At 33.1% G+C, this 10,662-nt stretch overlaps 1 pseudogene; it reads left to right on the forward strand.

The window, feature by feature from the left end:
• The first annotated feature begins 6,954 nt into the window (after positions 1 to 6,954).
• On the forward strand, positions 6,955 to 10,343 carry LOC133800076 (probable protein NAP1; annotated as a pseudogene).
• The last annotated feature ends 319 nt before the right edge of the window (positions 10,344 to 10,662 follow it).

The following is a 10,662-nucleotide window of genomic DNA, read 5'->3' on the forward strand; positions in this document are numbered from 1 at the left end:
AGTCTATGATATATACCTGCAATAAAGATTAAAAATAAAATTAAAAAACAGAGTGTTAGGCTGTCCCAACATCAAACTGTGAATTAATTATTCTAGTTTGATAGACAGCATAACCAGGGTTTGGTGAAGCCACCATTCAACAACTAAACAACAGAAAAATAAAATAAAAAAACAACAACAAAATGGAACCCATGGCACCCCAACCTAAATCATTTACTATAAATAAGAATTCAGGCATACAATGGAACCATGAAACACACAAATTTTACTAAAAGGAGCAAGAAAATTTCTTGAGCTTGTGAAACAGAAGTACCATAACAGAAGACACACCCATATATTTAAAGCTTCTTCACTGATGAAAAGACCACAAGCACCAGCCATAAGCAGCCAAAACTAAATCCACCTACAATGAGATTAACTCCATATTTCAAAAGCACAAGACTTAACCCAATTTTTCCTTTGGAGATACATACCCTGGAGCATATTCTAGCAGAGCTATTCTGTAACCAAAAGCTTTAAAGGTGAAGCCAACAGGTGCTATGGCTATTACTAAAGGAGATGAAATATCTGAAAGAAACTGAAATCCAGGAGATGAACCAATAGCAGGCCGCTCCACCCCAATAGAGACGATTGTGACGATTGCAGCTATGCCCAGTGCAATGGCTATTTTAGCCAGAAATGAAAATTCAAAATCAGTGCTAGCATCTTTCAAGTCTCCAAGGACAAGATCAGAATTTATATCATGTATGTCTGCATTCTCTTCAGGTACTTTAGCCTTGTAGTTTTCGTCATCATCCTGTTGACGACTTCTTGTCCCGTGAGTTCAAAATGAAAGTTGTATCATCATTTTGAAGTTAAGTAGAATCAAAAGCTGATAGATTGTAAGAAAATCATCTAAGACTAGACATTTGAAGTTGAAATTCTTTACATGATACTAAAATAAGTTTTCTCCCATCATTTCAACTAATGAGAAGTAAGTCCAGTGGTCAGGTCCATGGTTAGCTTGTATGAAATTTGTTGAATATGTTATAGTGGCCAACATTGTAGGACTTAGTTAAGGACCCTTAAAGAAGTATAAAACTAATTTTATACTTAGATTAGAGTTAACTCAATAAAACTCTTTGAAGCTTTTATTGGAAAGTGAAATAAAGAAATGTTGTGTTCAATCATTTAGATTGAAAAGTGATTGTATAGAGTAGTGACTCATATAGCTTCATGTGTGGATTCTTTTTTGTTAATGGCAAAAAGGCATTAAACATTTGATTGACCCATCAGATACACTAAGTATCTTGTCTTTTCTCTCGGAGGCAGCCAACCAAAAAAGCTTTAACTAAATTACAAAGAGAGAAAAAAAATACAGAGATAGATACATATATTAGCAATATGACATCACCAAATTAAACAACAACAATATTAAAGCACTATTAATATTAAAGGACATAAATATTATATTCATGCATGGTTTATACTACTATAGCAAGCCAACGAGTACCAAATTGCATTATTCTTTTGTACCAAATTGCAACTGACAACTTAACAGCCACAATGCCAATCAATATCAGTATGAATGCATCTACAAAATATGCACAGGACTACCAGTGAAATGATCTAGACATGAATTTCAAACTTGATATGGAAAGAAAGGATATTGAGAGAACTAGCACTATCACTAAACTAATTCATTCAAATACATTTTAAATTTTAAAAATAGATTAAGGAGCCCAAATTTTGCAAATATGTATAAAATTGAATGTTAACAGAATAAAAGGAATGATCTAACAGAGTTAGTAAAGCAGAACAATAAAATTTTCATTCACCAAACAATGTTTATGAATTTCTCATAATTAACTCTAGAGAAAAAGAAACTACTTAAATTATAAATGACTTGCAAGATGAGATGAGATGAGATGAAAAGAGACATACTGGCTCATGTAGCACATTAGCAGTTTCAGTCCTGGAAGTCCACTCCTCCAAATCAAGCTCTCTAGCTATGCTGCAAGTTATTCAACATATTTTTGTGTGAGGTAGATTCTAACTACTATAAAATGAACCAAAAATATGTTGGCTGAGATCCCTGTGGTCAGAAAGGAGCCCATATTGGACTCAAATTGAAATCTATGGTTACAAATTTTGCATATTAAAGCTAAAGTACCAAGAGAAAGTTAAGCCCTTGAGTTCAAATTTTGTGTACTCTTTAACTGTACAAGAATATTGTAAGCCAATCAAATCTGAAGTGCCAACTAAAATTCCCCAAAATTTCCCATATCAGATTATCAAATCAATTTCAAAAAAAAAATCAAAATATATATTCCTAATTAACAAGCAACAAAACTAAAAAAAAAAAGCTTCGAACAACTAAGAAAATCAAGAACACCGGATTTACAAATGAAAGAAAACTTATTGTAAAACTTCTAACTCTGTCTAAATCCAAAACAAACAATCAGAAATACATATAACTTATTTGGCCATTTTATTAAAAAGAAAGAAAAAAAATGGGAAAAAGACCAACATAGAGAAGGGAAGAGAGAAATACAAAAACAAAACAGATATGGAAAAATGGACTTTCAGTAAAATAAATCAAAGATCACTTTAACATACATTTTAAATCAAGTTAATGGTACTTTAGCACTTTAGAAAACACAATCAAAACTATGGTTCTTTTAACTATACTTTAGAAGAAAAACGGTTAAAACAACACTACATCTGTATGAAAAGAAGAAAGACTTAAAAAATTTATATTACTAAAACAAGCTAAACGAGCAGCAGAGGAAGCTAATCCAGCAGCGGTGGGGAAGTTACTAGGCAGCCACATAAACGCTCAATGGATTCTTTCCCACATTGTTATTAATATAAATTAAATTATAAAATAAAGTTGGTAAATACCTACTCATCTCTCTTAGTTAAAAAACAACTTCAGAATAGAGGAAAAGCTAGAAGGAATCAAAGAACTCAAGAAAATAAAAGGTCAGGCAAGAAACAAGAATAAACTGAAGCCATATATTATATTAACTCAATGACTAAGAAACAAAATAAAAAACTGAGTTGAGTACATACCATGTTGAGTAATTGGAGCTGAGCACTTGTTCATTATCAAATAAGAACGACAGGTTTTAATAATTTCATAAATTGCTTGCATATGGAAGCAAATTTTCAATTATCAAATGGCCAAAATCTCACAATCCAATTTGGCTGTATCCTGAATTAGACAAGTGCCAATGATCTCCATTTCATCATTACAAAAAAATACATAAAGGTAGTGTGCAAAACATAGTATTTCAGGCAAAAAGATAACTAATAAAATAGAAGAACAAATTTACTAAACACGCAAAATTTAAATGTCTTTTCACTTCTGTGATCAAGAACCTAAAACATGCAAATGAAATACAATTGCAAAAAAAAAGATATGCAAATAATAATAGTTTAACTTTAAGAGAGTACAGCTTCAGTTCACACTTATAACAAAAGCTTAATAAAATTAGATAATACAACATGCATAAATCAAATCTGGACAATCCTAACTTCATACAAAAAAATACAACAAAAAGGACTAAAGGAGAGGTAACTACAAAAATACCAACACAAGCAATTCTAACCATTGTAAAGACTAACTACAATTAGTTACAGGAAGAGTCTATATTAACAGTAATACTAACAGAACTAAAGACACTAACAAATACAAATAGTAAGGTATTGACTAAGTGTTGTCGTCAAGAGAATACTCGATAGTTATATGGTTAATTAATTTATTTTAAAATCACTCTTTATTTACCTAAAGGTTCCATTTACTTTGGGTGAATTAATTCCAATGAGTCAAGAATCTCAATCCATCCAGTAGTTTGAATAAGTATATACCTTACTTAACCCTTCATATTAGTTGTGCATGGAGGCATTCAAACTAAGGAAAATCAACTAAACAAATAGCTATTGTGCACAGAAATGAAATAAGAAAGGGAACCCTTCAAACATGTTCTTCCACACTCACAAAAACCAACATAATCACAACCAAATAGAAATACAAAATGAAAAGGTGACTCTTATTTATAGACCTCCAACCAAATAGAAATAAGATAATCATATGCTGAAAAAATTCCAAGGCAGTATCCAAATATATTCATCAAAATAAGAAAACATAACAATACAAAGTCTGTCATAGAAGAAATAAGACCAACAAGCCAAAAATGCCACAAAAGATAATGACATACAGAACATGACAAATTTCCCATAGGCCCAAACAACCAAACTCTAAGGCACACTGAGGATTAACTACTCCAAATCCATGATTTAAAACACTTAGATTTAACACAAAAGAAGTAGCATGAAAGCATAAATGAAAAATAACTGAGAAATTAAGAGAAGAAACACAACTAAAATTACTTGGTTCCAGTCACACAAAGCAATAGTACATACTCAAAAATTACAACTAGAAGATTGAGTTTTTCAACACCTTTCTCTCTGACAAAACTAGTTCTCACAAACACAAGCTCTGAGAAAATTACGCTCAATCTAAACAATGAGAGACAAACAAGCCTATACATATGAAAGTCAGGATTTTAGAAATAATTCTAACACAAGCACACACACACACACACACACACACACACACACACACACATATATATATACTGATAATATTCAAAATGTTTTCTTGATATTGAAATCTAAAAAAAAAAACACAAACTATACCTCTCATAGAGATAAACAGAGGTCTTCTGTTCTTGCTCATAGCCAGCAGGAGATATAAACAGAGGGGGAGGGACGAGAGACCCAACGATTTCAACACGGGTGTGGTCGTGGTATGCTTCTGCTGCGTGAGGGAGGCTTCAGCAGGGGTGTGGTCGTGGTTTGCTTCAATGGTTTGCTTTTGGTCTGTAAATGGCAACATGAACACAATCAATATTAAAATAAACTACAAAAAAAAAACCATCAAAGAGCATGATCGAGTGTTACATAAATAATGGCAAGGAAAACTATAAAAATTTGAGAAAATTCGGACCATTAAATGTTTGAGGTTTAGGATTTTAAACTTTCAAATCCATAAATCAACACAAAAAAAAAATCAAAATTGATAGGCTCAGTTACCTTAGTTTACATAGAAATCATACTTCATATATCATAAATTAAAAAAATGGGTTAAAGTTACCCTACTTCACATAATGGATAGACTCGGTTGCCCATCGCCCATGGAGGAAAGGCCTCTGGTTCGCGCTAGAGAGAAGAAAGGGTCAAAGAACTTTGGGGAGCATCGGCTTCGCCCCTTATTGCGTCTTTTCATCACCGCCCCAAATCCCTTTCCTGGGACCCTTCATCATTGATCCTTAGCACCCACATCTGAAAGAGAATGAGAGAGATAGGTCGGTGAACGATGGTTCCAAACCAGAGAGAGCGAAAGAGAGAGTCACTGTGAGTGGGATGAACGAGAGATTGAGAGAAGGTATGATATTGGAGTATGTGTGGCTATTTTTAGAGGGAGAGAAAAAGAGACAGAGAGGGGAACGCGGGGTTGATTTGTGAAGAAGAAGATACAAGAGAGAGAGAGAGAGATACTTTAGGGCTAATAGAATATTAGAGGGGGAGATGGAAAAGCTAGTGGCGGGCTTTAAAATTTACTGTATCAAGAGCGCGCCTAATTTTTCTATTTAACCATAGCGTTTTTTGAAAATTGTGATTTTTAGGTGTTATATTAGGCTAACATTCTTGTAGTGTTATTCAAGGTAAAATTCTTAAATATTGGGTCGTTCCTTCAGGTTGTCAATCTATCTAAAGATAACCAATAGTTCTACATCTCAATCTTATACTCATCGCCATGTACGAACCTTTTTAGAACTTGGGAAATAAAGGTTCTCAATCTGATAATATCGACTTTGGTGTCGCACGGAGACATACGGCCTCCCTTCGCACATACGCATTCTTGTGATACTCGTTCACATTAACCAAAGTGTGTTAACTCATTCTGCTGAGTCACAACTTTTGTATCCATTCATCTTACTTGCACTCTAAGGTAATCCACCCTTGCGGTCCATAATTATATCCCTCCGTACTAACTCCATGATACCCTAGAGTCATAATAGTCTTTCTAGCTTCTTATTATCATCTCCCACTTGCTAGACGAATTAGGAACTGTGCCTCCCGGTATACAAATTTAGGTCTTAATACCCATTCAAACTTCCTGGATACAACAATTATAAGGAGCTAGTACAAGACTCATCTAGAATCTCCACCACAATGCCAGCATCCATCGGATTACTCGTCCGATCCTTATATCATAACTTATCCCTGTTAAAATAGTAGGATTCGTAACCATTCCTACAAGATCTTCTTTCTTTACTTCATTGTTCATAGAGGTATATCCTCTAACTATCAACCGCAGATTCTATTCACTACACCAAATACCCCTTTCCATAACACATGAATATAATAGTATTGAAAAAGTATTATAATACATCAAATAATAAAATAACAGCTGGAAAATAAATTGGCCATATCAAAATTGGCGGTACCAAAATTTTGGAGCCAAATTATCTTCTACTTTTTACTTTTTTATTTGCCTCTATTTTTTTTATTTCCAAAGCTCTAAATAGTTTTCTAACACACTTCTCACCATCCCTCAAGCGATACCTAGTTAGGGTTTCAGTATCAGCCACCGTCTTCCTCTTCTTTTTCCGCCTGCTTGATTCTAAACCCAGCCGTGACGCCTGTTCCCTCATCTGCAAGTGGTGGCTAGCCCTAGAGCGCCTCAGCCGCACCACGCTCCAAAAACGGGCAGTCTTCAAATTCCAACAATGACCCATCTTTCATTTGCGAGTTATGCGCGGAACCCAAGTCTTGAAGTGAGTTGTTTAGCATCAAAGGTTGTATCCATTCTTACTGTTCCGGGTGCATGGCCAGGTGCGTTGCTTCAAAGCTTCAAGATAACATTACGAGAATTGATTGCCCTATTTCTAGTTGTAACGGGTCGGGTCGCATAAGGGTTTGAATATGCAATGGGTAGTTCAACTTACTGAAGTTGCTAAAGGTCTTATGGCTAAAATGTATAGGCTAAATCAAATATTGGACTACCCAGATCCCGTTGGCCATGTGTTTTCAGAAGCATTTTGGAAAGCAGGCATGTTTCCAAACCATCCAAGACTTGGTGTATTACTCTCAAAGAAGTTTCCTAAACATTTTAGCAAATTACAACTTGAACGTGTAAGAATTGTTTATTTTTCACTTGAATGCAGGATATTTTGTTTGGCAGAACGCAAAGTGGGGTTTTCGGAATTTTATTCACTAGTGAGAATACTGGTTCCAGGTTGACAAGTTTGCTTTGGATGCTTTACATGATAATGCAGAACTTTATTTGCAGTCTTTGGAGCCATGGATTTAGGTACTACATGGGTTACTTCCATTCTTTTCTTATTTCATATTTTACACTAGATTTTTTACCTACTATCAATTTGTAAGTCTAATGTTATTTATAGTTTACTTAGCTCATGGAGAACTTCTATTGTTAATTTATTATTCAAATAAGCTCGGGCTAACTTAGAATTTTGTGTGGTCTTACGTTTATGGAGTTTTAGTCATAGTGTTTTAGTGATGATTAAGATGGTTTGGACAACATTAGAAAAGAGAGGATTGCTGATTGTGTTTCCCTTTCTCGTTCTCCATCTCAACACCAACTTTCTCTTGCATTGTGCACATGCATTGTCACACTCACACATGCGTGATAGATTTTTGTTTTGTTTTATGAACCCTTTAATGTTATGTTCATTGGTTTCAAGTGAACTTTACTATTTGGAGTTTGAACTATGAAAATCCATTAGATTTCTCCTATTTATTGTTGAAAATTTTTATTCAACTTATTTTATAATATTTTGACATCAAATTAACTATGATTAATATGTGTATATTTTATAATGAATCAGCTGCTTCTTGACTTGATGGCTTTTCGAGAACAAGCTTTGAGGCTTATATTGGATTTAAGCAGTACTGTTATTACTTTGTTGGTGAGTCTCAATTTCTTTTACCTTTTGGTAGTTTGATGTTATAATTAGGATGTTCAAACTTGACTCAGGTAGTAATTCTTTAACAGACTCAAGTCTCAAATGTTTTATAGCTCAAGAGAGTTACCTCTAGTCATACATGCAAATCATGGGAATAAAAAATAGTGATGCACATCATGGAAAAGGTGGAAAGTTTGTTAAAGGTTAATTGAAGGGCCTTAACAATAATGAAAGGACACAGCCTTTTGAATGTGTTAATAGTTTACTTTTAAACAGATAAAAGAAACTTATTAATTTGTCCTTTTAAATTTAATCTGTAGATAGAGATCAATATCTATATGCTTCATTCCATGGCTTTTTGATTATTGTGTTCCATAAAGATAGTTTGATGGTCATATGCATCAGGAATATTAGAAAGATAAATCATTACCTTGTTTTTGGTTGTGAATTGTTGGGAAATTAAAATAATTGTATTTTATACATGATATCTCTAATAACTTGGCACAGTATTTTGCATCCCCATCAAAATGTACTTATACTACATGCGTTTATGGATCTCTTTTGTTCGTTTGTTCGTGTTAATCTTTTCTCAGAGAAGGTAACTGAATTTGAAATTTTATTTTCTCTCTCTCTCTCTATCCTTTAATAATTTTTTCATTGCTTATTCATATATATGCATGTAGATGAAATTATCTCAGGATAAATGTGCTTTCACTTTACTGACAATATGTTTATGATAGCTGCCGAGGAAGATGATGCTACAAATGTACAACCTTTTGCATGCCATGTCAAGAGATGATCGAGATAGTGATTTTTATCATCGGTAATTTTTTATTTTTACAATTACATTTATTATTATTATCATCATTGTTTACAAATGCTTGATGGTCTGTGGGAATTGGTTGAGCTTGTGTTAATCTACCGTATGAGATATACTCATATATAATAATGACAATCCTATAGGTTATGTATAATTCTTTTAAGCTTTCTTGTGATATGAAAGCTCAATGATCTTTTTCTACTAGAATATAAACTTTATTTCTTATGCTTAAAAATGAAGAGCATATGTTTTTACAAATTGACACAACTATACATTGTTGTTCTTAATATGATGGGTGATGACAAGTTTCTTTGTCTTCTTATTATATTTATATGTGCAATAATGTTTCCAACACGATTTAGAGTGTGTTGTTTCCAGATGAGCTGCTTCATGTTACTAGCATCGATATTGCTATGGTAAACCTTAATAGATTACATTTCTTGATTGTAAAAATAAATTTGGTGATTCGTTGATAAACTTCTAGCTAATTTTACAAAAAAATATATTATTTTATCATTCACAATCATGAGCATAGTTGCCACTTGAGTAGCTCTGGTGGTTTGGTGTGTGTGGGAGGAGGGGGGGTTCAAATCCCCATTGATGCAAGAAAAAAAGAAAAACAATCATGAGCATGACTACTATAATGCACACTGATTTCGGTCAATGGGTCTTTAATTATTGTTCTCTGTTTTTAGGCGCTTCATGAATCTTTCAACTATGAACACAAATGGGATTTTTCTTTTTATTCAAATATATTCCATATATGCAATAAGTATTTTCTTAATATTCCATAAGTGATTTGTAATACAAGGTTGTTTCATATAAAATAAATTCCATAAGTGATTTGTAAAACTTTTGTAATTGTGCCAATGGTATGTACCCATGTTAAAGGGTAGAAGTTTTGTATAAATGCAATCGCCATGCTAAGTATTTGTATTGAAATTATTTTCGTTGTAAGATGTGGAATAGAATGATTTGGTTGAAGAGTAGAACATAAAAAACATGATTGATTTATTCAATGGAATATTGTATTGCATGTTTTTCTCACCTCTTTCTTTTTTGTTGATTATTTCAGGTGGTACTGAAAGGAAATCTAGTTCTAACATTATTTAGGGATGAGGTGAGACTTGCCATTTATATTTGTCTAATGAAACATGTTATCAAATTGAAGAAGTTGACTGTTTTCTTGACTTTAAAATATGCAGTATATACTTCTGCATGAGGAATATCAGCTCTATGTTCTACCCAGAATTTTGGAATCAAAGAGGACAACAAAATGTGGATGCACCAAGCAAAAAGAAGCAGATTTGGAATATAGTGTTGCAAAGCAGGTTGAAAAAATGATTAGGTATGACCCTTTTATTCTTCTTCTTTAAGCAGTTATTTAATTTTCTTGCTCTGTTAGGCTCTGATCTGATATGTGTGCTGATTATTGCTATTCATATATGGAATAAACAAGTCTCTTTTAGAAATGTGGTGTAAATCCTACACCCTTAAAGAACAACAAAACAAGAAAGAGTAATCAGCAAAACAAGAAAGAGTAATGTAGAAACATAGAATAAAAAATGATAAGACTTTAAAACAAAAAATACACCAAACACATTACTTGATTCAACTCAATTAAAAGCCTACATCCAAGGTAGAATAGCCCCAAATAATGGCTGATTAGACTTTATTCTTTCTTGAGTATCAAGTACAAAATTACAAAAAGGGAGACTTGCTCCATGTTCAAACACTCTAAAAAAATGCTTTAAAAAACAGAACAAAAAAACGCTGAAAAAATTCTCTACTGATTCTCTTAACCCCGAATGAGAGTAGTGAAGACATTATATATAGGCTTCTATGGTAGCTAATGTACCAACT

Source organism: Humulus lupulus, chromosome 9 (assembly GCF_963169125.1).
Source record: "Humulus lupulus chromosome 9, drHumLupu1.1, whole genome shotgun sequence".
Taxonomy (NCBI): domain Eukaryota; kingdom Viridiplantae; phylum Streptophyta; class Magnoliopsida; order Rosales; family Cannabaceae; genus Humulus; species Humulus lupulus.